We start from the raw sequence: 27,120 nt of genomic DNA, 5'->3' as shown, positions 1-27,120 counted from the left end.
AGGAGAGATGAGGAAATATGCTACACACTTCGTAAGAGGGGAGGGATTGCTACAAGCATCTCCTCCTCCCAGTTGACTTGGACATGCAGTCGATGGCCAGATGTAGAGAGAGCCCACGTGTGGGAGAATGAGGATATAGTGCATCTCTGAGTCAACCCCTAGAAATACTTCTGTGGTCTTGGGGATGTTGTTGTTTGTCCTTCCTTCTTCCAGAGGAACTGGACTTCAGGGAGGTGATGCCATGACATGCAAGAGAATTGGACTCGGGGAGGGCAGTGCAAAGTCACCAACCTCACTTTCTCTTCTAGAGCCACCTGGGTCCAATGGCCAGGTATAGATCAGGTCGACAAGATGACCCTCCTTGGGGACGTGACCTTCAACTGAAGGATGAGCCCCAGCCCTGGCCAGACTCTCTGGGGAGAGCTAGGAAGTGGAAGGAGTTCTGTGCAGGACTTGGGGAAAACGAAAAACTGCCCACTCAGCAGTCTTGGTCAATGCTTTGGGTTTGGACAGTGCTAAGCCTCATTTCCCTGCAGAATAACCCTCCTTTTTTTTGTGTGTGTGTAATTTTTTTATTTTTACCACTGCTTGTTTAAGCATTTTTTTTCCTCTTCTTCTTGCCAATACATGACTAGGACAGTTCTTTGTGTTTGTCAGAAATAAATACCTGTCCCATATTGGATTGGAAGAGCTCTGGACTTGGGGTCAGGCTTGAATCTGGCCTCAGACACTCATTAGATGTGTCACCAGGATTGTTCTGGTAAATGTTTAACAACCAGCTTTCCGGGAATGGGGGTTGTATACACAACACACTTTTGAATTTAATCTGCATTCAAACATTTTCTCCATCATTTTCTTAGTAATAATAAGAGCAAACATTTATATGGAGCCCTCCAGGAGCCAGGCCTTGTGCTAAGTGCTTTACAATGATCTCATTTGATCCTCACAAGAACATGGAGAGGTAGGTGCTGTTATTGTTCCCATTTTACAGATGAGGAAACTGAGGCCAACAGAGCTAAAGTGACTTGTCACACAGCCATTAAGTGTCTGAGGTGGAATTTGAACTCAGGTGTTCCTGACTCCAGGCCTCTTGCTCTATCTACTGGTCAGCCTGGCCGCCCCTAGACAATTAACCAAACACTAAATCAAGAGCCGATATGAAGCATTTGCAGATATCTGAAGTGTCAATGTTCACACTGAAAATTTAACCACCAGCTCTCCCACACTGGCAGGAGCCAACTCTGGTACACTAAGTTCTGTCGGCCTCAGTTTCCTGCTCTGTAAAGTGGGCATAACAGTAGCACCCATTTCACAGGCTGGTTTTGAGGAGCAAATGACCTAACACATGGAAAGCCTGTGTAGACCTTAAAAGTAGCCCCTGAAGGCGAACTCTCAGCGTTGCTTGTGTTGGACATTCGGACCATTTTTACGCCCCCTTGGGGGACCCCAGACGTGAGCCCCCCCAAGCTTTAAGTGGCGGGTTCCTGGGGTGTCAGGGATCAAAGCCCTGGTGAAAATAAAGCCCTAACCCTCTCCTTGGTGAGGGGGCGGGGCCGGGGACTGAGCCAAGGCCAGTCAGAGCTCTGGGCCCGCCCCGCCCATCCCCCCGAGAACACCGCCAGAGCTGCAGCCCGGACTACATTTCCCAGAAGGCTGGTGGTCGTAACCGGAAGCGGCCTTCCCTGGGAACTCCCGGAGCGGACCCGCCCCTCGACCTTGTTCCAGGCCTTGGAGAAGCTCGCTGGAGCTTCTTCCGGTCTGGGACTGCCTGCGCAGGCGCAGTTTCACCCCGGGCCGGCTGGCCCTGTAGAGGGGGGTTGTGTTAGGTGAGCTGTGGGGGCGGGGCGTGAGGGTGGGCGTGGCTCTGTTGTGGGTGAGCTGCTGGGTCCCAAAGAACGTGGGAGGGGAGAGGAGCCTGGGCGGAGGCTGGCTGGGCGGGACTTCCCTTTCCTGCCCCGCGTGGAGCAGAGCTCAGTCTGGGCTCTGTGCTTGCAGGTCCCAGGTAGGTAGGCCCCAGCTGCTCTGCCTTCGGGGCTCCTCCTCCACCTCCTTCCCCCATCCTCCTCCTTCCCCCCTCCTCCTCCGTGGTGTGAGGGCCCCCGCTGCCCGCCCCCCCAACACTGCTAGGCTCTTCCCCCTCTGCAGGTTCTGAGGCTCACTTTACCGTAGGGACCCAGGAGCCCTGCTTCCAGCCCCGTTCAGGCTCCAGGTGTTCTGTGTCCCTGACCCGGTCTTTAGGGGTTGAGTTGTTCTCCCTTTCGACCCCCCCCCCTCCGCTGTAATGATCCAGAGTTCCGCCTGCCCCGAGGACCCCACTTTGGATACAGAACCCCCAGCTCCTGCCTAGCCCCCTTCTCTGGACCCCCAGCTCCCGGGCTGCCTGGCTGTCAGATCCCAGGGACTGGCTCCCTGTGCCCCGTCTCCCCTGGGGATTCCAAGCCTAAGCTCTACCAACCCGTCCCAGGAGTCCCCCCCACCCCCAGCTCCTAGTCCTGTCCCTTAATCTGTTATGCAGAAACTGGGTGAGTGGGTTGTTTCACCACATAATCCTGGAGCCCCAGCAGCAGGGACCTTGTTCAATTCACTTTCACCCCATTGCCTTCCCACTCTTCTGTGGCCCCTTTAAAACACTGCTTTCCTCCCTGAGTGGTGTGAACTCTCCTTGGGGGAGAGAGCCACCCTCCTATCAAACTGAATAAACCTTGGTTTCTTTACCAGCTTATGGTGCAGTTACCTGGTTATTCTGCTCACCTCCCACCCTCCTGAGTCACAACTCTTTACTTTATCACACTTATTAATAATGTGGGCTCTCACTCTTAGGCCATCCTTTTACAGATGGTAATTGATTCTCTAACTCAGCCCTAACAGAAGCTTTTCCAAACCTCTTTCCTTCTCAGTCCTCCCTCATCCATCCCTCCACACCCTGGACTCTGACTCCCACATTCCTCATTCCTCTCTTGGCTCTGCTGCTTTGGGGCTCCTCTACCTGACTTCTCTTCCCCCCCCCCACCCCGTATCTTCTCTGCCCCCTCCCTGCCTTTTTAGCTTCCTTTTGAGTGCTGTCTTTTTCCATCAGATAGTAAGCTCCTTGAGGGCAAGGACTGTCCTTCCATTTTTGTCTTTCAGTCCCCAGCCCTTAGCACAATATCTGGCTCATGAGAGGTACTTGATAAATGCTTATTGACCATTGACTGTTAGAGACCACCCAAACACTTAAGGGTGGCTAGGTGGCGCCGTAGTGCACTTAGGGGTGTGTGTGTCTGTGTCTGTGTCTGTGTGTGTATGTGTAGCTTTGAAAGAAATAAACACTAAATTGTTTTAGCAAATTTAGGGGTGTTCAATTTAGGTCTCTCAGGCCTAGATAAATCTGATCATAAAATAAAGTAAAGAATTAAGGAAAAGAATGGCACCTTCACAAAAATTGACTATGTATTAAGGCATAGAAACCTCACAGGAAATGCAGAAAAACAAGCCTATAAAATAAACTTTTTCTAGTCCATAAGGAAATCAGCATTGGGGATGGCATCACTCAGTCCTCTGCTTTGATCCTGCCTGCTATTTGTCACATTGCAAACGCTGAGGAATGTGAAGGGGTCCCTTGAACTTGTCTTTTTGAGTTGCCGTATCATGAGTCTCCCCCTATCAGTTTGTGCCTGTTAGCCCTCATGTACTGGTGATTAAGGAGGTGCTCAGATGCAATGTCCCTTTTCCTGACTTGGGCTTATCCAAATTGTCTTTTATCTCATTACAAAAATTATTAATAAAAGCAGGTTTCACCTCGAATCCCTTGCTGATTTGCAGTGATAAGTTCCGCAATGTTTTGCCAACTTGACATGATATCAGAAACTTCTTTTAATTCTCTTAATCCTGAGTTTTGCCTCTTTAATCCAAGTGAAAGTCTGAATAAAGAATTATCCTTTTAACAATAAGAAGAATTTACAAGGTTCTTTGTACTTTCCATGATTTATTATTTTTAAATAGTTCAATTTTTAATTTATGGAGTAAAACAAGCATTTCCATAACAAGTACAATAAAAAAGATGATTGTACTTGAAACTGCAAATAACTGCAAATAGCACAAGTTGCTATTCCTTTCCAATATACAACAAAATTATCATGTAAATTTCTTTTTTTTCTTTCTTTTTCTTTTCTCAACCCGCAACCCATGTAAAATTATTCTGCACATACTTCTATTTATCACTTCTTTCTCTGGATGCAGATAGCATCTTTCTTTATATGTCCTTTACAGTTAATTTGGATATTTATAATAGACAAAAAGTTGCTTAAAATCATTCCTAAAACAACATTGCTATTATCGTATACAATGTTCTCTTGGTTTCACTCTTTATCATTTTGTTCAAGCCTTACTATGTTTTTCCAAAATCTTTGAGCTTATCCTTTCTTATAGCACTGTAGTATTCCATCAGAATCATATACCACAACTTGTTCAGCCACTCTCCAATTGATGGACCTCCCTGCAATTTCCAGTTCTTTGCCACCACAAAGAGAGCTGCTATAAACATTTTAGAACATGTTGGTTCTTTTCCTTTTTCCCTAATCATCTTTGGAAATAGACTAAGTAGTGGTATTGCTGGGTCAATGGGTATAGGTAGTTTAAGAACTCTTTGGGCACAATTCCAGATTGCTCTCCAAAATGAGTGGATCATTTTACAGTTCTACCAACAATGAATTAGTAGCCCAGTTTTTCCAACTGCACTCCAGCATTTGTCGCTTTCCTCTTCTCTCAGTTTAGCCAATTGTTTTAATCTGCCCTTCTCTAATCAGTAATGATATAGAGCACTTTTTTCATCTGACTATAAATTGTTTTTATTTCTTCATTGGAGAACTGTCTGTTTGACCATTTGTCAAAACTGTCAAAACTGTCCTTTGACCATTTGTCAATTGGGGAATGACTCATATTGTTATAGATTTGACAAAGTTCTATATATATTTTAGGTATGAGACCTCTATCTGATAAACTGTATATAAATTTTTTTTCTCCAGTTTTCAGTTTGCCTTCTGATCTTGGCTATACATGTTTTATTTGTACAAAAACCTTTTAATTTGATGTAATTGAAATTATCCATTTTTACCTAATTTTCCTCTATACCTCTTGTTGATTCATAAATTGTTCACCTATCCATAAGTCTGATAATAGTATGTCCCATGTTTTTCTAATTTCCTTGTAAATCTCTCTTTATATCTAGGTTGTGTATCCATTTTGACTTTATCTTGGTAAGTCGTGTGAGATATCGAATAAACATAATAAACTTGTATTTGACAAATGTAAAGATTTAAGATTTTGGGATAAGAATTCATTATTTGGTAAAAAGTATTCATTTTGAAGCAAAATATACCCAATTAAATATGTAACAGTTTTTAAACATTGTAACTACATTTTTACAGCTTAATTCATAATTTTACACTATCCAGATCAAAAGAACAATTCATTTTCCAAGGGTACAATTACATAACTGTCTAAAAATCATTTTTTCAAATTAACAGCATTTCTTATAAAATGTATTCCCCCAAATCCCAAAATGAGAAAAATTAGAAGCATAATAATAGCATAAAGAATGTTACAATTTTAATGCATGAAACAAAATTGTCAGTTAAATAACATCAATTCAGTTGATTATCTTAGAATTGTTTTAGATATAAAAACCACTTTCGCCATTTATCTGTTTGACTGTGTAGACTGATTCCATTCAGAGCATAGAATGGGGCAGCTCTGATCCAATTACATTTAATTCTTATTCTTACATCTCCTAAATGTAACATCTTAAATGCCAAATTTTAACTGTATTTTACATTAAGGGTGGTTCTGCCTTTAGATGAGCCCACCTTCTAATTTTTTAACCCAACTGATTGTATTCTGTGAACAACCTCCATTTTGAAACTAAGTTCCATTTTGCCATGAATCACCTGCTTTCCTGGAAATCCCAGTTGCCTCTTCCTTGCTTTCCTTCTCCCACCTCCTAAAGCCTTGAATCTTTCCCCCAATAAGAAATCAGATGATGTAGGCATCGGGGAGGAGGAGCTCTCAGAGATGACCAGCCTGGTCAGTGGTGGCCCAGGTGGAATATGAGCTCTGGCGGGGGGGGGGGGGGGGGAGGCCTGAGTGGATTCTAGGGCAGAAGAAGGCTTCCAGTGGCCAAAGCATTCCATGTGATGGAGGGCAGGGGTTGGGGAGGTCAGGGAGACAGGGTCCTGAGGTCCTGGCCTTGAGTGTGATTGAAGGAAACAGCCCTTTCCGGGGCCCTCTGAGGAGCTGGGCAGAGGGTGGCTCCTGGGACTAAGACAGGGGTGGGCTACATTTTCATGTTGGAAGTCAGTATTAATATTTATCTGTGATCAAATAAGGCTGCATTGAAGAAACTTCAATTAGATATACTTAAAAATGAGCATTATTTTGTAAAAAATCTAACTACTATGTACTTAGTAATTTCAAAAAATGGAAACTATTTGTTAATTTTAAAGTGAACTAATCTTTTAATGACTTTGTTGTGTCTGTTTTTGCAAAACATTTGAATATTTGGTTGCAGCATGGAGGTCCACAGTCTCAGTTGGTCTTCTAGATGAGTATCAGCCATTTGTGACCTTAAGGGCTTCTTGATTTGGGTTAGGTAGGAGAATGTAGCTTCGCAGCAATAAAGTGCTTGAAAAGCAAGAAAGCATTTTAGGGCATGTTGCTGAAGGTGTGGGTATTCTACTGCATTTTTCCATATTTCAATTGGATCTTTCTTAGCATTGAACAATGACTTTAAAATATCATCTACTGAGATCTCAATCCATTCCATCTGTAGTTCTTAAGGTGCCTGGACGATATCAACTAGGTGAGGCTAAAATGCTAATTTGAGTGTGATGTCATGATTCCCACAATCAGTGAACCTTTCATTGTATTCTCCAGTCTATAGATCTATAACAGCTGTGTAATCTTCAAATGATTCCCATATGTCATCTTGCTCTTCGGTAACCTTTGCTAACTGTGGAAAATGTTCAGCTGAAATTTCCTTTTGAAGAGGTGTTTTGAAAAAAGATAGCTTTTTTTGAAATGCTTGGATTTTTTTTGTGCCAAATATTATATATGGACTTGGTTTTACCTTGCAAAGAAATATTCAAGTCGTTTTGATTTGACATATCATACAGAAATGCAGCATTCCTATAGAAACCTTCTTTCAATAATTCACATTACTGATTCTGCTCTTCATAAAATTTATTGATTCTTGCAGAGATAAAATTTTGGCTAACACCTGTCACTGGGATAGGCAACACACTTTAGAATGATACAGCAGGGGCAGCTAGGTGGTGCAGTGGAGTCAGGAGGACCTGAGTTCAAATAGGGCCTCAGACATTTGACACTTACTAGCTGTGTGACCCTGGGCAAGTCACTTAACCCCAATTGCCTCACCAAAAGCAAAGAAAAAAAAAGAATGATACAGCAAATCCACACTGAATACCTCATCGTTCAATGTTAGCATGTTACAAAACTGACAATGCCATGTTGCATTTGCACAAATATAGTTAACAATATTTATAACTTGCTGAAAAGTGTCACTTAAAATAGTAGCTTTAGTACAGAGATTTTGCTGATGTGAGACACAATGAAAAGCAATGAGAGCATCTGGATCTGTAATACTTTTTTTTTAATCTGTGCAACAAACCCTTCATGTCTTCCTGTCGTGGAAGGTACATTGTCTGTACATGCACCCACTAAATTTACCAAATTCAGTCCAACTGAACACTGTCCAACAGAGACACTGGCTGTAAAAATTGTTTCCCAGCTTTCTGCTTCCCTTCTAATCTTGGTTGCATTGGCTTTGTTTGTGCAAAACCTTTTTAATTTAATGTAATTGAAATGATCTATTTCATAATGTTATGTATCTCTTGTTTGGCCATAAATGCTTCCATTCTCCATAGATCTGACAGGTAAACTGTTGCTTGCTCTCCTAATTTGCCCATAGTCTCACACTTTATGTCTAAATCACGTGCCCATTTTGACCTTATCTTGGTATATGGTGTAAGATGTCAGTCTATGCCTAGTTTCTGCCATACTCTTCCAGTTTTCCCAACAGTTGTTAAATAGTGAGTTCTTATTCTAGAAGCTGGAGTCTTTGGGTTTATCAAAGAAATGGATTACTATAGTAATTAAGTGCTGTATCTCTTGTATATCTAATCTATTCCACTAATCTACCACTCTCTAAGTGCCAGTACCATGTAGCTTTGATGACTGCTGCTTTATAATACAATTTTAAATATGATATAGGTAGGCCCTTGCATTTCTTTTCATTATTTCCCTTGATATTCTGGACCTTTTTTTCTTCCAGATGAATTTTTTTTTTCTAGCTCTATAAAATAATTTTCTTGTAGTTTGATTGGTACGGCACTAAGTTTAGGTAGAATTGTCATTTTTGTTACATTAGCTTGGCATACCCATGAGCAACTGATATTTTCCCAATTATTTAGATCTGACTTTATTTGTATGAAAAAGTATTTTGTAATTGTGTTCATATAGTTCCCGAGTTTGTTTTGGTAGGTAGACTTCCAAATATTTTATGTTGTCTACAGTTACTTTAAATGGAATTTCTCTTTCTGTTTCTTGCTACTGGCCTTTGTTAATAATATATAGAAATGCCAATGATTTATGTGGATTTATTTTATGTCCTGTAACTTTGCTAAAGTTGCTAATTATTTCAAGTAGTTTTTTTAGGATTCTCTAAGTATACCATCATATCATCTGTAAAGAGTGATGCTTTATTTTTTCATTGCCTATTCTAATTCCTTCAATTTCCTTTTCTTCTCTTATTGCTGAAGCTAACATTTCTAATACAATATTGAGTAACAGTGGTGATAATGGACATCCTTGTTTCACTCCTTCTCTTATTGCAAATGCTTCTAGCTTGTCCCTATTACATATAATGCTTGGTGATGGTTTTAGATAGATGCTACTTATCATTTTAAGGAAAACTCAATTTATTTCTATATACTCTAGTGTTTTTAATAGGAATGGGTGTTGTATTTTGTCAAAAGCTTTTTCTGCATCTATTGAGGTAACCATATGATTTCTGTTAATTTTATTATTGATATGGTCAATTATGTTGATAGTTTTCCTAATTTTGAACCAACCCTGCACTCCTGGCATAAATCTCACCCGGTCATAGTGTATTATCCTTTTGATAAGTTGCTGTAATCTCTTTGCCAATATTTTATTTAAAATTTTACATCTATATTCGTTAGGGAAATTGGTCTGTAATTTTCTTTCTCTATTTTGGCTCTTCCCAGTTTAGGTATCAGCACCATATTTGTATCATAGAAGGAATTTGGTAGGACTCCTTCTTCACTTATTTTTCCAAATAGTTTATATAGTATTGGAATTAATTGTTCTTTAAATGTGTGGTAGAATTCACTTGTGAATCCATCTGGCCCTGGAGATTTTTTTCTTAGGGAGTTCATTGAAGGCTTGTTCAATTTCTTTTCCTGAAATGGCGTTATTTAAGTATTTTATTTCTTCTTCTATTAATCTGGGCAATTTGCATTTTTGTAAGTATTCATCCATTTCATTAAGATTGTCAGATTTATTGACATACAGTTGTACGAAATTGCTCCTAATTATTATTTTAATTTCCTCTTCATTGGTGGAGAATTCACCGTTTTCATTTTTGATACTGGTAATTTGGTTTTCTTTCTTTTTTTTAAAAAATCAAATTAACTAAAGGTGTTTATCTATTTTATTGTTTTTTTTTTCATAAAACCAGCTCTTAGTTTTATTTATTAGATCAATCGTTTTCTTAATTTCAATTTTATTAATCCTGTGATTTTTCAGAATTTTTGATCAGGTATTTAATTGGGGATTTTTAATTTGTTCATTTTCTAGCTTTTATAGTTGCATGTGCAGTTCGTTGATATCCTTTTTCTCTTTATTCATGTAAGCATTTAGACACAGAAAACATCCCCTAAGAACCGCTTTGGCTGCATCCCATAAGTATTGGTATGTTGTCTCATTATTGTCATTCCCTGGGATGAAATTATTGATTGTTTGACCCACTCATCCTTTAGGATTAGATTATTTAGCCTCCAATTAATCTTTAGTTTATCTTTCTGTGGCTCTTTGTTACATGTAATTTTTATTCCATGGTGATCTGAAAAGGATGCATTTAATATTTCTGCCTTTGATTGTGAGGTTTTTCTGCGCTAGTACCTGGTTAGTTTTTGTGTAGGTGCCATGTACTGCTGAGAAAAAGGTATATTCTTTTCTATCCCCATTCAGTCTTCTCTAGAGGTCTGCCATATCTTACTTTTCTAAAATTTGATTCACCTCCTTAACTTCTTTCTTGGTTTTTTTGTGGTTAGATTTATCTAGTTCTGAGAGGGGGAGTTTGAGGTCCCCCACTAGCAGAGTTTTGATGTCTATTTCTTCCTGTAACTCCCTGAAATTCTCTAAGAATTTTCATACTATACCACTTGGTGCATGTATGTTTAGTGTTGGCATTACTTCATTGCCTATGGTACCTTATAACATTTTCCTTCTTTATCCCTTTTAATTAGATCTGTTTTTGCTTTTGCTTTGTTTGAGATCAGGATTGCTACCCTTGCTTTTTTTTTACTTCAGCTGAAGCATAATATGTTCTGCTTCAGCCTTTTACCTTTCCTCTGTGTGTGTCTCTCTGCTTCAGATGTGTTTCTTGTAAACAACGTATTGGGATTATGGTTTTTAATGCATTCTGCTATCCATTCCCATTTCATGGGGCTCAGGTTCTTCCACTGGTTTGCTGAGGTGAGGCTTGCCTCTGGCTTGCTGCGATACTTCTAGTCCCAGAATGTGCTCCCCTTTTACCTTGGTGAAGCAGACCTTTCTTGCTGATCCTCCAAATTCCCCAGGCTAAGAGACTGCTACACCCCATCCTTCTGCTGCCTCTGCTGTTCCGGGGTTTTTCCTGGGGCTCTATTTTCTGTTTCTTTAAGACGTCAAAAAGGGAGAGGGATAGTGACGTTCTGCTTACTCTGCCATCTTGGCTCCCAGAAGTCCCCCGACAATGCATTCTTTCACAATTTCTACATCACTGTATGTCTTCCCCCAATTATATGTACTTTGTAAGTTGCTTCAGTGGCATTATTTCCAGGTCTTACTGCTACTTGAAAGAATCATCTTTGCTTTTGCTTTTCATCTTTGAACTTCTGCAGTATAACCTTTTGTGCCTCTCCCTCTGATTTAAAATATTTTTGGTCCTTATGAGTGTTATAATGCTGATGAGCACGGAATTTCTTTAATGTTGATATTGTAGTATTAAAAAGCAAGCAAATCATCTTTAGCAGAACAAGATAATATTGCTATTCCCAATCTTCATTAAAAATCTATTTTCTTCCTTCAGCATTCTCTTGGTCTTCTTTGACATGATGGGCTGTTAAGCAGACAGAATTAAAAAATACTGTTGAGTTATGCAACTATTCACAAATTCCACTTCAAACAGAAACACAGTACACCATTGTCAAAAGCTGATAACAGGCTGGTGTCCTCCACCCCCATTAACTCTTGCCAAGTCAATTTAGCTTTTATGGCTTACTAGTCTTCTAATTGTGCTGGTTAATCTGGGAGGGTTATTTCATTGAAACTTATTTTATTCTTTGGTATTTTAAATATGTTCATTTAAAAATAAAATGAAAATATAAAAGATGAACAAAAATGTATTAATAAAAATAAAAAGATTTGTTCTGTACAATTTGGATTCAGTCAAAAGGCTGCACTTAAGGAACTAGAAGGCCACTTGTGGCCTTAAGGCTGCAGGTTCCCCAGCCCTGGACTAGAAGGACCCTCCCTGAGTGGGCCGGCTGAAAACAAGAACTTGGTCCTGAGATAGCTCTGCCTTCTTCCCTTGCAGCTAAACTATCTCCTCCTTGGAGCTGAGATCTGTCTGCCTTCTCTTGAGTTCAGATCATGCTGCCTTCTTCTCTTGGAGATGAGATCTCCGTGCCTTCACTTAAAACGGAGATCTCTCTGCCTTTCTTGGAGCAGAGATCTCTCTGCCTTCTTCCGCAGGAGCTGGGATCTCTCTGCCTTCTGGAGGCCAGCTCTGCGGGTGCAGATCCAGGTAGGTCTGAGCCAGCACCCGCCCACCCCACCTCCCATCTCCTGGCTTCTGCTGGCTTCTCTCACCGTTGGATCTCATCCTCCTCATCTGATCTTGTGGTGCATGTCCTCTCGGTCCACCTGGAGCAATCCTTCCTCCCAGGCCTGGCTACTGGACAGCTCCCCACTCCTAACCCTTTCCAGACTCCCAGTCACTTCGCAAATGCCCGGTGTCACCCTCCTCGGATTTACCATTGGGTCACCTTTTCCCAAAATTCAGACTTTATACCCTAGGGACCAAAGAATCCTGCTTTCTCTCTTCCCACCAGGACCCAGGTGTCTGGTCTCCTTACCCCAAGCTTTTAGAGACTGCGTTGTTCTTCCTTCAGACCGAGCCCCTTGTGAGGAGCCAAAGTCTGAACCCACTTTGGATGCAGGAACCAAAGCTCCTGGCCCCCTTATTTGTGCCCCCAGCTCTTGGGCTGCTTTGCTGTCAGGTCCCAGGCACTGGCTCCCTGTGCTCAGTCTCCCTTGAGGGATTCCAAGTCTAAGCTATTCCTGAGGGTCCCAGGAGTCCTCCCCAGCTCTTTTTTTAAATTTTTATTTATTTTTGTTTTTTGGTGAGGCAGTTGGAGTTAAGTGACTTGTCCAGGGTCACACAGCTGGTAAGTGTCAATTGCCTGGTCTGAGGCCGTATTTGAGTCAGGTCCTCCGGACTCCAGGACCGGTGCTCTATCCACTGTGCCACCTCGCTGCTTCCTTCCCACCTCCTAGTTAGACCTCAGCACACAGCCATCCCGCTTTCCCAGGCTGAGTGTCCACCTGGAGCCCTTCTGTCTCTCCAGTGCCCCTGACCTCCCTGCCATGAGCTGGATTAGAATGTCCCCTTCCTAGCCCATACCTGTGCTCCCCTTCCCCAGGCCTCCTGCTTCCCTCCCCCTCTTCCTTCAGAGCCCTCAGGGCCCCTGCCAGGGGGCTGAATCCTAGGCTGGATTTTGTTTCCCAGCCTCAGGCTTCTTCTGGTCATTTCTGGTGACTCCTTTCTAAACTTCCCTCCTACCTAGATCAAGTAGTCAGTCTCTTGTCTAGATAATGGGTTTGTTAGTTGGGGGGAGGGAAGGCAGGGAGGGCAGAGGACCAACTGGAGGGAGAGCTCTGATTCAGGAGCCATCGAGGTTCTGCCTGGTTTCATCCCATCTGGGATCCCAAGCCCCTTCTGCCTCCTGGGTCTCTGTAAGAGAATGGGGGAGGGGAGGGGACAGAAGAGAAGGAGTAGGACAGAGTAGAATCATCTCAGTTCCAAGCCTGACCCTGCCTGTAGATTGCAGTCTCTGCTCTGAGGGCAGTGCCTCACCCCTGTAAATCCCTGCAGGCCAGCCTGCTGCCCTGGGATCCTTCTCCCTCCCCAGCTCAACCTGCAGAGGACCAAGGCCTGACCCAGCAGGGAGCCTGGAGCCAGAGGGAATGGCCCCTGGGAGCCGCAGACCCCCAGCCCAGGTGAGTGCACTCTGTCCTCAGACTTGACCCGCAGCAGCCAAAGAGGCCATTTCCAGAGACAAAGAGGATTGTCTACGAGGCTGGCCATCCCCTACCTATGTATTGCTTCTTTACAAAAATAGGCAGGGAATTGAAAACAGTAGTAATAACACTGCCCTGCTCTCTCCTTCTGTGTTTTAATCTGATTCTCAGCATATTGGCATCACAAGCACTAACCACTCCCCTCCCCCCATCCCAGTTGCTGCCCTCCCTCCCGTGTTCATTTTTGAAGTTTTCCCTCATGATCCCTGAGTCACGAGGACGACCACTTCCCTCATTCTTCTCTCTTCTGCAGGGGTCTTGTCTTTGCTTCCTTTATGCATGCCTAGCACCCCTCCCCCACACATCCACAGAACTGCTCCCCCCTCCCCTTTGCTTCTTTGGCCAAGCTCTCCCTAGCAGACCTTGAAGACAGGGTGCTCTGCTGAACCTCCAGGGTCCCAGCTGCACAAACAGTTTATCTGTCTGGTGCACACTGACTGATCCTGTCTGGTAGCTGGTTTGACTCCCAAGGGCTCACTGAGAGGGCGGTGAGGGTTGAAAGGACCAAATACCATGAGCTGGGGCCGGGGCTGTTCTGGCTTCCTGCATACTCTGGTCCGGTGTTGCTGGAAAATATGACAACTCCAGAAAACAGGTTAAGTTGACTTCTGGGTCACATTCACATGTTCAAAGGCCCTTAGTAAAGCTCTTTGGAGCAGGCCAAAGGAAAGAGTACCTTCTTTGGCTGTTAATTGGCATTTGTGAAGGGCCTAGTACTTCCCTTGTTAGAGAGGATATAGGGAATGGGCTGAGTTTGGGGAACTATGCAGAGTCCTGGGCGTTTTCCTTTTGCCTCAGTGTTGTGCCTTACAAATGTAAGTGGTTTGGAGCATTTTTTTTTTTTAATTTGTAAATTTTTTTATTTTAAACTTAAGTACAAAGTAAGGAAAGGAAAAAAAAAAACATTGCCATATGCACAACAGAACGGGAGAGAGGATTCAAAATATAGAGCAATAAATTTCCATTTCAATAAAATCTGTATAGTAAATACTATGCCTTGTGTTTTACCTATCTATCTTTTCTTTGATTCCTTGTAAGTTTTCTTTTGTTCTCTACTGTACACTTTTTACTTTGTGCTTTTTTCCCCTTTCTTCCACCTTGCCCTTTCACCTCCCACCATGACTACAATTTTTTTTTTCATGGCTACAATTAAGTGTAGATATATATGAGTGTTTGGGTATATCAGTTTTCCCCAAACTACTGCTTTAGATGAATCCCATAAATGTTGTTAGGTTGTCTCATTGTTGCCATTCTATTTAGTGAAATTATTATTTCTATGATTTTTTTCTTTTATGCATTTATTCTTTAGGATTAGATGAAAGAGTTTCCAAATAATTTTTTATCTATCTTTTCACTGCTCTTTATTGAATGTAATTTTTATTGCATTATGATCTGAATAGGCTGTGTTTTATATTTCTGCTTCTCTGCATTTGATTGTGAGGTTTCTATGCTCTAATCCATGAGCAATTTTTGCGTAAATATTATATACTACTGAGAAAAAGGTATATTCCTTTCTATTCTCATTCAATTTCCTCCGAAGTCTAGAAATCTAACTTTTCTAAAATTTATTTACCTCCTTAACTTATTTCTTGTATATTTTTTAGTTAGATTTATCTAGTTCTGAGTGGGGAAGGTTGAGGTTTCCCACTAGTATAGTCTTATTGTCTATTTCCTCCTATAACTCATTTAAGTTGTCCTTTCAGAACTTAGATGCTATACCATTTGGTGCATATGTGTTTAGTACTGACATCACTTCATTGTTTGTGGCACCTTTTAGCAAGATATAGTTTCCTTCCTTATCTCTTTTACTTAGATCTGTTTTTCCTTTTGCTTTGTCAGAGATGATCATTGCTCCCACTCTTTTTTTTTTTAACTTCAGCTGAAGCATAATAGATTCTTCTGCAGCCCCTCACCTTTACTCTTTGCTTCAGATGTGCTCCTTGTCAATGGCTTATTGTAGGATTCTGGTTTTTAATTCATTCTGCTGTCTTCTTCAGTTTATGAGTGAATTCATTCCACTCATATTTCCAGTTATGGGAACTCACTGTGTATTTCCCTGCGTCCTATTTTGCCCTGTTTATCCTCTCTTTCTCACCCTTTACCAGTGCTTTGCTTCTGGCCAAGGCCTCCCCCAACCTGCCCTTCTTTGTCAGTCCTGCCCCCCCATTGTCATTCTCTTTACTTCCCTATAGGATGAGAGACATTTCTATGGCCGTCTGAGCGTGCATGTTATCGCTCTTTGAGCCATATTTGATAACAGTGAGGCCCGAGCCCTCCATTCCACCTCCCCGATCTTCCCCTTCTCTGTAATCGCTCTTCTTTGCCTCTTTTATGTGAGATAATTCACTGCCTTCTTCCTTTCCCTTCCCTCTTCTTGGAATGCAGTTCTCCTTCTCACCCCTTAATTTTGTTTTCTTGAATGTCGTGCCGTCACCGTGTATACTGTCAATATATACTCCTTGTAATTGCTCTAATAGTCAGAAACGTCTTAAGAGTTTCAGGTATCATCTTCCCATGTAGGAATAGAAACAATTTGACCTTATTAAATATCTTCTGTTTCCTCTTTCCTGTTTACCTTTTGATGCTTCTCTTGGGTCTTATCTTTGAAGATTTTTTTTGTGTGTGTGTTCAGCTGTGGTCTTTTCTTTCCTTTTCTTTTTTTTCTTTTTTTGGCTAGGCAATGGGGTTAAGTGACTTGCCCAGGGTCACACAGGTAGTGAGTATTACGTGTCTGAGGCTGGATTTGAACTCAGGTCCTCCTGACTCCACAGCCAGTGCTCTATCCGCTGCGCCACCTAGCTGCCCCAAGCCCTGGTCTTTTCATTAGGAATGCTTGATTATCCTCCATTCATTGGATGTCCACTTTTGCCCCTGAAGGATTTTACTCAGTTTTTCTGGGCATGTGATGCATGGTCGTAATCCCAGTTCCTTTGTCTTGCTCAATATCATATTCCACACTCTCCGATTTTTTAATGTAAAAGCTGCTCAGTTTTGTGTTAGCCTGACTGTGGCTCCAGGCTATTTGAATTGCTTCTTTCTGGCTGCTTGCACTCTTCTCTCCTCGCTCTGGGAGCTCTGCAATTTGGCTGTAATATTCCTGGGAGTTTTGGTTGTGGGATCTTTTTCAAAAGATGATTGGGGAATTCTTTTGATTTCTGCTTTATCTTCTGGCTCCAGATATGAGGGATGTTTTCCTTGATAATTTCTTCACCAAGAAAATACCAAATGGGGTCACAGAGGGTCAGACATGATGGAAACAGCTGAACAACAACATTGACAGCCAGATAGAATGTCTTGTAAAGTGCGGTGTAAGATGCTGGTCTAATCCTCATTTCCTTCCTGACTGCTTCCCAGTTTTCTCAGCAGTATTTTAACCAAATAAGGAGTTTTACCCTAAATAGTCTGTTTTGCACTTTATTGAACACTGAGTTACTGAGTTCTGATAATTCTGAATTTCCCTTGTTTCCTTTGTTCCATTCATTTGTCTCTCTCTCTCTTTTTTATTTTTACCAATACCACTGGTTTTGGTGACTGCTGCTGCATAGTGCAGTTGGAGGTCTGGGAGTGGCCTCCCCCTATAGCCTGACTTCTTTTCTTCATTCCCCTTGAATATTGTAGGTTTTTTGTTTTTCCAAATGAATTTTGCTATTTTCTTCAAGCCTGTAAAATATCTCCTGCATAATTTTGTTGTTATCGGTAATTGATGCTGTTCAGTCATATCCAACTCTTTGTGACCCCATTTGGGGTTTTCTTGGCAAAGATATTAGTGGTTTTTTTTTCTTTCTCCAGCTCATATTACAGATGAGACTACTGAGACAGAGTTCAATGACTTGCCCAGGATCACACAGCTAGTTAGGGTTTGAGGCCAAATTTGAACTCAGCTTTTCCTGGCTTGAGGCCCAACATTCTATCCACTCTCCCAGCTAGCTGCCCCCATAATTTCATTACTGTAGTATAAAAAGTGTAAAGATCATTAAATCTTTATTTGGGTTTATATTTTTTGTGGTCCTTGAACCAATTTCCATTTTTATTATATTATGGAATGAAAGGCACCATTCATATGTGGAACCATTAATTACAGCAAATTTTGAATCCTGTGGATAAGCTCATTTACCTTGACAGTATACTTTCCTGCATGTACACAGAGGTGAGGAGGTGGTGAAAAGAAATAATCTATAGACCAGTTAGTATTTAATGACTTTGATTTATTTTTAGTTTCATTGTAGTATTAAGTTCCCTTCTTTGGGAAGGCTAGCCCTCACAGCGAAGCCAGACTAACATAGATATTCTCCTAAGTCTGGGTTACCTGGAGCTTTAGTGAATACGCAAATTGATAAGACTTTATCGTTTAATAGCAGATAATTTGGAGTAAGACACATATTGTTGTAGGACTAAAATAATCATGGGATTGTAAGACTGTTTTCAAAGGCTAAATTCCCCCTTCTGGCTGCTGGAGAAAAGAGGTGAACAATAGCCTGAGTTCCTCTTTCCAGTCTTGGTGGATTAGCTCCTTTTCATTTTTCCTTCAGCTGGAGGTTCAGTCTACATTGAGCAGTGTGATTTTCTGAGGCTGGGTTTCCCTTTCTGGCAGCTGGACGATGGGGTGTGACTGCTGCTCACAAACCACAAGTTCCTCTTCTCCAGTCTCTCTTCAGACTCTATCCTCCTTTGAAGTAATACTTTTGGTTGCAAAACTCATCAGCTGCAGAGCAAGGCCTTCTGGGGTTTTCTCACTTTGATGGGCAGGTTGATAGACACAGGATGAATCTGGGTCAAGAAAACCCAGGAGGAGTAAGTAGTCAGATGACCTGCCTCGTCCAGTTGAATTTTGTTCAAAACATGTTTTCTAAGGTTGTTGTGATTTTTTTTCTTTCTCTTCTGTAATAAAAATAAGCTCTGTAAATCCCACCTTCGTCAAAAATTACTGAGGAATTAATTGACCTTACTTAAAGGTAACCTGTAAACTCTTACAATTAGATCATTATTTACTAGCAAATTTTGTACTTCAGATTATTTCCTGTGTGGGATAACTAATTTTGAGTTGATGCCTGCTTTGCCAGAGATAGTTCAGTGCTTGGGAGGCTCCCAAGAGAAGTGTAGGAGAGATGAATTGGACTGCATAGCATACCGAAGGCCTACAGAGCTCTTGTGCTGACCTCATTGTTGTATGCCTGTGAAAGCTGCCAGGAAACTGAATCTCTTCCATTGAAATTGTCTTAGGAAGATTCTGAAGATCACCTGGCAAGATAAAGTACTGGACACTGAGGTCATTTCTCAAGTGAGACTGCCAGGCATTCACATTCTACTGCAGAGAGCACAGCTCCAATGGCTTAGCCATGTTGTTCAAATGCCAAAAAGATGTTTGCCTAAAACACTATTTTACAGAGAACACAAGCAAAGACGGTGCTCACAAGTTGGTCAGAAGAAGGGATACAGGGACATTCCCAAGGTCTCTCTGAAGAACTTTGTAATGGGTCGTGAGGCATGGCAAAAGACCACCCAGCATGACTTGCCCACATCAGAGAATGTGCTGTGCTGTGTGAGCTGAGCAGGACGGCAGTAGCTCAAAAGAATGGTGAGATGTGCAAATTCAGAGCCTTCTCCAGCCAAAATGTTCACATGGACTCTGTGCCCCACCTGTGGTGGAGCGTTCTGGGCTCTACTAGTCTGATCACCCATGGTCAGACACACTTTGACCCTGATATAGTAATGTCATTTTGGTCCTCTTTGAGCACAAAGAACCACAAAAATGACCGACTATGGGAATTAAATATTATACTAAGGAAATATATGTTACTGACAAATGAAACCAATCATAAAGCAAAGGAATAGGTTGTTATGGGCATGACACATCGTACCCAGGGCAGCCTCAAGCCTTCAGTGTAACAAGAGATAACGCTCCTTCCCTTGGCTGGAAAGTCTCATAGCCCTCAGTTCAGTCCAGATTGTAATGAGTGTGTCTCCAGAAGCTTTTTCATGGTTTATCTACATAAGACTTTGTTTTAGCTTTTCAGGAAATAAACTAGATCTTCTTTTTTTCTTTCCTGTCTTTTCTGTAATCATAAATCCACCACCCCTGAATACACTTCACTTGCCAACTTCTCAGAAACTCTTCGCCAATTTTTCTTTATAGCCTGTCACTTTTATCAGTTCTAATAAGGAAAAAATTTCACATCATCTTCTCTCTTTTTCTTCCACATATGCTTCTGTCTCACCTACTTTCCCCTAGAGCCCATAGGGAGACACACTCCATAGCAAGACCTTTCTCATCTTTATTCCAACTGACCATATGGAATGCTTTTCTCAGTATTCCACTGGGCTCTTGATGACGATGCTTTCAAGTGTTGACTCTGACACTCCTCGAAGGTACCCCCTTCCTGTGCCTCAGTTTCCTCCTCTCATGTGATGAGGGTTAGACTACAGGAATCCTGGAGTCTCTTTCAGCTCTAAATCTTGTGACTTTTGATGGTTTAGGAGTTGGTGACATTCAAGGACGTGGCTGTGAACTTCACCCAGGAGGAGTGGGGCCTCTTGGACCATCCTCAGAAGGAGTTGTACAAGGAGGTCATGCTGGAGAATGCCCAGAACCTCCTCTCCCTGGGTAAGGACACTTCCCCTGGCCACTCTGAGTCTGCAATACCAGGGACTATCTTCATTCCTGAGTGTGCTGGGTTGGAAGCATTTATCAGTTACTAGAAAGGAAAAGTGCTGGTCTCCTGTGTCCAAGAGACAGGGTCCTCCTGCTGCCTGGTTTTCCTATAAAAGGCCAGTACACTGTGTGAAGAGAACCTGGAGGTTTCCTGGTTGCTCCTGAAGCTGTCTCTTGCTAGTTCTAGGTAGTTTGAGGTCAAATGTCAGATCAGTGTTGAAAGATCTCAGGTGCGGAAGTAATCTCACATTATGTGGTCCAGCCTCTCCCTGGACATGAATTTTGTCTACCAAGTCTCTGGAAACTGCTCAGGTGGCTTTTCCTTGTGACCCCTTCCTCTTTGGAATGGCCCTACTGTTGGGAACTTTCTTCTTAAGAAGCCTCAATTTGCAGCTCACAGCTCCTACCTGTGCCTGCTATGGCAGGTTTGTCCTGAATCTTCCTTTACAATGCCCCCATTCCAGCACAGATGGTGGGAAAGACAGGAAGGGAATAAGCCTTTCTATTCACCTGCTGTTCACCAGCTGTTGTGCTAAGTGCTTCCTTTACAATATTATGTCGTTAGGTGATGTTATTATCCCCATTTGACATTTGAGGAAAGTGAAGCAAACAGAGGTTAAGTGGCTTTTCCAGAGGCACACAGCTAGTAACTGCCTGAGGCTGGATTTAAACCCTGGCATCCCTGACTGCAGGCCCAGGGCTCTCTCCACTGCACTACCAGCTGCCTCTAATTTCTAGATAATGGAAACTTTGTAGTGAGTCCATCCTTCTATGCAGAAGGTGTGCCAAGACCAAATTTTCTGATTCCTAACTGGCTCCATGATCTTCTCCCCCACCTCTGTCCAAAGCTCCCATAATAAATGCTGTGGAAACCTTGCTTAAGGAGTCCTGGGAACCATCCTGTGCTCTTTGTTTGCAAGCTCCTGTCAATGGCAGGAATAACAGACTGGCCAAGAGTCAGAATTTGAACTACCTAAGGTTCACTGAGTTTCCCAGCTGGAGAATCTCACCAAAAGAGGCAATGACTCCCTGAATGAACAGTACCAAGGTGTTAATAGGTTTCAGGGAGTGAGGAGCAGGGTAGGGGACAGGGCCAAAGCTGGTTCTCCCAGCCTGATGGGGCATATCCTATTTTGGGTTACTTACATTATAAGCATTAAATGAGGAGAAGTCAGATATGAGTGAACATGATGGAGTGATTCTCAAAATGCAATAGCTTTGTATGTACACTCTTTTCCCTATAGAAAACTAAATTACGAGTTTTTCTCCATCCTCATTCCTGATTCCCCATGCCCAGGGCTGCCAGTTCCCAGAGAAGATTTGATCTCTTATTTGGAGGAAAGGGAAGCACCATGGCTGCTGGAGCTAGAGGGCCTGAGGAGCTGCTGTCCAGGTGAGTGAGGTGAAAGCAGGTGTGTGAGAGCTGGGATTGCAAGAGGCTTCTAGGTGTGGTGACCAAGCAAGTGCTAGGTTTGGGGGCAGGAAGACCTGACTTGGAATTCTTTTTTAGACACTTTTTAGCAGTGGGATCCTGGACAAGTCACTGCACCACTGAGCCTCAGTCTCCCCATCTGTAAAATGAGGGACTTGGCCCCATGGCCTTAAAGCTCTCTTCCAGTGGTAAATCTGTGATCCTGTAATAAGTCATTGTTTGTAATTTGGAGGCGTTGACCTCCCCTGAAAGTGCAAAAAGGGGTTAGGTTTTCCAATATGGGCTCTTTCTTAGACCTTCTTCAGGTCAATGAACATTTAATAAGTGCCTGCTGTGTGCCAGACCCTCTGCTAAGCACCAGGGATCTAAAGAGATACAAGGGACAACCTCTGCTCTCCTGGAGCTCACAGACTGGGGTTGGGGGGGAGGGGGGCTGACAACATGCCAACAACATTGTCGAATCCTGTTAAGGACAGGACAAGTTGGAGCTCATTGAGAGGGAAGGCTCTACAGTGAAGGAGGACTGGAAAGGCTTATTGTGGAAGGGGGGCTCTAGCTGGGGCTTCAGGGAAGCCAGGGTGAGCATTCTAGGCACAGGATGGTGAGGACGGCACATGGAGTCAGGGGATGGAGTGTCCTGTTCACAGAAGAGAAGGGAGGCTCATAGCACTGCATTATACCATGCTTGGTGGAGATATAAGGTGAAAGAAGACTGGAAGAGCAGGAGAGGGGTTGGTAATAAAGGGGTGTGTAGTGACAGTGTTGGGAGAGAAGGGGGTATATGGGAGTCAGGAGTGTGAATTGTGAGAGTCAGTAAGGAATGCATGACACTTCATTTGTGAGTCTGCACTACTGGGAAGATACATTGGAGAGCATTGGAAGAATAGGGAGATGGGAGCGTTGTGGGGAAAGAATATATTTAGTTTGGAGAACCAGGAGAGAAGGGTCACTAAAACCCAGAGAGAGAGGAATGGGTGATTGACTGGCAAAAGTTACAGAGAAGTCAAGAAGGATGAGGATAAAGAAATGGCCAGTGGACTGAGCAACTTTGAGATTTGGGGCCATTTTGGAGAAAGGAGTTTCCTTTGGACAATGACGTTGGGAGCTAGACTGCAGAGAATTTCAGAGAAAGCAAAGGAAAAGAGTTGGAGACATCAGTTGTAAATGAGCATCTCCACTTGTTTAGCCAAGAAATGGACGAAAGATATCTGAAAATATCTCTTAGGCTGAATGACTCAAGTGACAGTGTTTTGAGGATTAGGGAGATGATTTTATTTGTGGCAATAGGGAAGGAGTCATTAGTGTGGGAGAGACTGAAAAGTAGTGAAAAAAGAGGAATGCTGGAGAGGCATTATACTGAGGAAGATGGCGGGCTGGAATGGGATGATTTACACATGGAAAGGAGTTTGCTTTAGCTAGCAGAGGGAGGACCGTTTCATCTATTACTGGTATCATAGAGAAAAAAAGGCCTTTGGTTTATGACAGATAAGGAGGATAAGATAGCTCTTGCTAAGTATCCAATTTTTTTAATGAAATATGAGTGGGTGGTGGAGAGAGTGGGAGCAAGAAATAAGGGAGGGTTGGGGAAGAATAAAAAGAAATGGAAAAGCTGCTCTGGTAAATGTAATAGGGATTCAGTCATGGTTATTCAGTGATTTCAGTTATTTCTGACTCTTCATGACCCAATTTGGGATTTTCTTGGCAAAGATACTGGAGTGGATTGCCATTTACTTTTCTGGCCTATTTTGCAGATGAGGAAACTGAAGTCAGCAGGCCTAAGTGACTTGTCCAGGGTCACACAGCTTGGAGGTGTCTGAGGCTGGATTTGAACTCCAGTCTTCCTGATCAGTAGTCTATCCACTGCACCACCTAGCTGCCCCAAGGGAGTCAGTTAGGGAGGTATGAAAGGATAGCCTTGCCACAGTGAGGGCCACACTGAGATTATGTAGCCTGAATGTGAAGTGGACCCAGGCAGCCTGGTTTTATGATTTTCTTTCTGTCCATTCAGCAGCATGGAAGTAGTTTTAAAGCTTGCTGCCTTACTTAGAATTAATCCAAGGCTGTGCTTTACATAAATTATCAACCTGTGTCCCTCCCCTGATCTCTGAGGCTCCATCTTTGACCCATTCTCGGAGAATCGTTGGCCAGATTCATTGAGTTGACAGCCACTCTCAGTTTGGAGAAATAGGAGGTAAAAATTCCCAGGTGTCCCATAGTATGACATGCTTCAGGAGCCTAGAAAGAAGTCTCTGTGATCTTCACTATGGGTATGGTCAGGTTCCAACAGAGTTAGAATCAAACAGAAGTCACTCAAGATAGGGGATAAGGTGCAAGAAAAGGCCAGAAATGGGGCTGAGGCCAGAACCTGCATTGGCCAACTAAGACAGAGACCAGAATACAGGGACTGAGGTAGAGCCTGGGGCCTGATGCCAGCCTTGGGCCCTGTCCTCAGTCACTAAGCATGGATGAAGCGCCTACAGTTTTCTAGGCACCTCGCTAAGCTTTAGGAAGGGGAAAGCCAGTCCCTGCTGTCAAGGAGCTGCCAATGTGGCCTACAAACATGGAGATGGTTGAGAAGAAGGAACAGATCAGGAGTCTCACTCTTAGCTGATCCAGAAAAAGGAGAGTGTTTGGGAATGGAGAGACATGTAGTTCAATGGGATATGAGTGAACTCAAGGAGTGAGGCTAGAAACAGTTTAAGGCAGAGAGTCGAATTGGGGAGGAAAGAGTCAAAATCAAAACAAGAATGAGAAAAATTTCAGGCACACCTCAGAGATATTGTGGGTTCAGTTCTAGGGCTCCACAGTAAAGTGAATATTGCAATAAAATAAGTCACATGAATTTTTTTATTTCTCTGTGCATGTAAAAGTTATTTTTTCAATATACTGTTGTCTGTTACAAGTGTAATCCTATTATATCTAAAAAATGTATATACTCTAATTTAAAAATATTTTATTGGTAATAAAAGCTATCTATCGTGGATAGAGCACCGGCCCTGGATTCAGGAGGACCTGAGTTCAAATCCGACCTCAGACACTTGACACTTACTAGCTGTGTGACCCTGGGCAAGTCCCTTAACCCCATTGCCTAGCCCAAAAATAAATAAATAAATAAAGGCTATCTATCATTTGAACTTTCAAATGATTGAAGATTCTTAATCTTGTTGCTGGTGGAATCTCTGGCACAGTGTTGATGGCTGCTGACTGGTCAGGGTGGTGGTTGCTCAAGGTTGGCGGTGGCTGTGGCAATTTCTTAAAATAAGGCAACACTGAAGTTTGCCACACTGATTGACTCTTCTTTTCCCTTGAACTTAAAGCCCCATTGTTGGGTTGTTAATTGGCCTACTGTCAATATTGTTATTTCTCAGTGAATGGGAAGACCGGAAGAGAGAGACAGAACAAATCAACATGCAATAATAAAATAAATTTTCTTAAAAAGAAAACAAAAGAAAATTCGGTGGAGAAAAGCTGTCTCGTACTGTGGACAGAGCATGCCCAGTCACAGGGTTGGAGTTCTCTCAGCTGCACGGACATTGGTCAGGTCACTCAGCCATTCTGAGCTCATGGCCTGCCTTACGAATGTAATGATAATGCTGGGTCTACTGGTGTCACAGGTATTTGTGAGGATCCGATGTGATTGTGTCTGAAGTTCTTTTTAAATCACATTATCCTGTAGATGTGAGCCAATGACATTTTCAAATGACTGATTGTGTCCATTTGTCTATGAAGACTTTTCTCTTAGCCTGGGGAAGTAGGATGTAGATCCATTAGGTTACTTTCTCCCAATGGAAGGAAGAGGATAAAATTATATGTGTGTGTTCATTTGTCCGTCTGTATGTCTTTTTGTTTGTTTTTTACAGAAGGAGAGATTAGACCTGAAATGAAAGAGACCACTGCAAAGCTAAGCATTTCTGTGAAAGAGACTCATGAGGAAAGTTCCATGAGGGATGGTCCTTGTGACTTCACTAAGAGACAGATCTGTGCTGTATTTCACAGAATCCACACAGGAGAAAAATGTTATGATCGTCATCATCGTGGGAAAGACTTGAGTCAACAGTCATCTCTTATTTACCATCAAAAAATTCATACTGGGGAGAAACCACATGAGTGTCATGAATGTTGTAAAGCTTTTAGTGCAGACTCATCCTTCATTATACATCAGAGAATTCACACTGGAGAGAAGCCTTATAGATGTGATCAATGTGGAAAGGCTTTCAGAAAGAACTCCAAACTTGCTGTACATCAGAGAATCCACACTGGAGAGAAACCTTATGAATATAACCAATGTGGAAATGCCCTCAAAAAGAGGGTCAATTATGCTCTACATCCAAGAATCCACAGTGGATTGAAACCTTATGAATGTGATCGATGTGGAAAGGCTTTCACAAGGAGCTGCCATCTAGTTAAACATCAGAGAATCCACACTGGAGAGAAACCTTATGAATGTAATCACTGTGGAAAGGCTTTTCAAAGAAGCTCTGATCTTGCTGTACATCAGAGATGTCACACTGGAGAGAAGCCTTATGAATGTCATCAATGTGGAAAGGCTTTCAGTGGCAACTCCAACCTTGCTCTACATCAGAGAATTCACACTGGAGAAAAAACTTATGAATGTGATAAATGTGGAAAGGCTTTCACTCAGAGTTGCAATCTTGCTGTACATCAGAGAGTACACACTGGAGAAAAACCTTACGAATGTCATCAATGTGGAAGGGCTTTCAGTTGCAGCACCAATCTTGCTGTACATCAGAGAATGCACACTGGAGAGAAACCTTATGAATGTAATAAATGTGGAAAGGCTTTCCGTTGCAGGACCAATCTTGCAGTACATCAGAGAATCCACACTGGAGAGAAACCTTATGAATGTGATCAATGTGGAAAGGCTTTTAGAAGAAGCTCTCATCTTTTTGTACATCAGAGAATCCACACTGGAGAGAAATCTTATGAATGTAATCAGTGTGGAAATTTCTTCAAAAAGAGGGCCCATTATCCTTTACATCAGAAAATCCACACTGTAGAGAAACCTTATGAATGTCATCAATGTGGAAAGGCTTTCAGATGCAGCACCAATCTTGCTGTACATCAGAGAATCCACACTGGAGAGAAACCTTATGAGTGTAATCAGTGTGGAAAAGTTTGCAGTTGCAGCTCCAATCTTGCTGTACATCAGAGAATCCATACTGGAGAGAAACCTTATGAATGTAATCAATGTGGAAAGGCTTTCAGATACAGCTCCAGTCTTGCTGCACATCAGAGAATCCACACTGGAGAGAAACCTTATGAATGTAATGAATGTGGAAAAGCTTTCAGTTGCAGCTCCAACCTTACCCTACATCAGAGAATCCACACTAGAGAGAAACCTTATGAATGTAATCAGTGTGGAAAGGCTTTTAGAAGA

The 27,120-nt window shown here is 42.3% G+C and overlaps 1 pseudogene; it reads left to right on the top strand.

The window, feature by feature from the left end:
- The first annotated feature begins 1,957 nt into the window (after nucleotides 1-1,957).
- The window catches only part of LOC114042167, a 26,844-nt pseudogene continuing 1,681 nt past the window's right edge, over nucleotides 1,958-27,120 (top strand).

Source organism: Vombatus ursinus, unplaced genomic scaffold (assembly GCF_900497805.2).
Source record: "Vombatus ursinus unplaced genomic scaffold, bare-nosed wombat genome assembly UNPS02014270.1, whole genome shotgun sequence".
Classification (NCBI taxonomy): Eukaryota; Metazoa; Chordata; class Mammalia; order Diprotodontia; family Vombatidae; genus Vombatus; species Vombatus ursinus.
The sequence above is the reverse complement of the archived record's forward strand: the minus strand, read 5'-3'. Positions and strand labels throughout refer to the sequence as shown.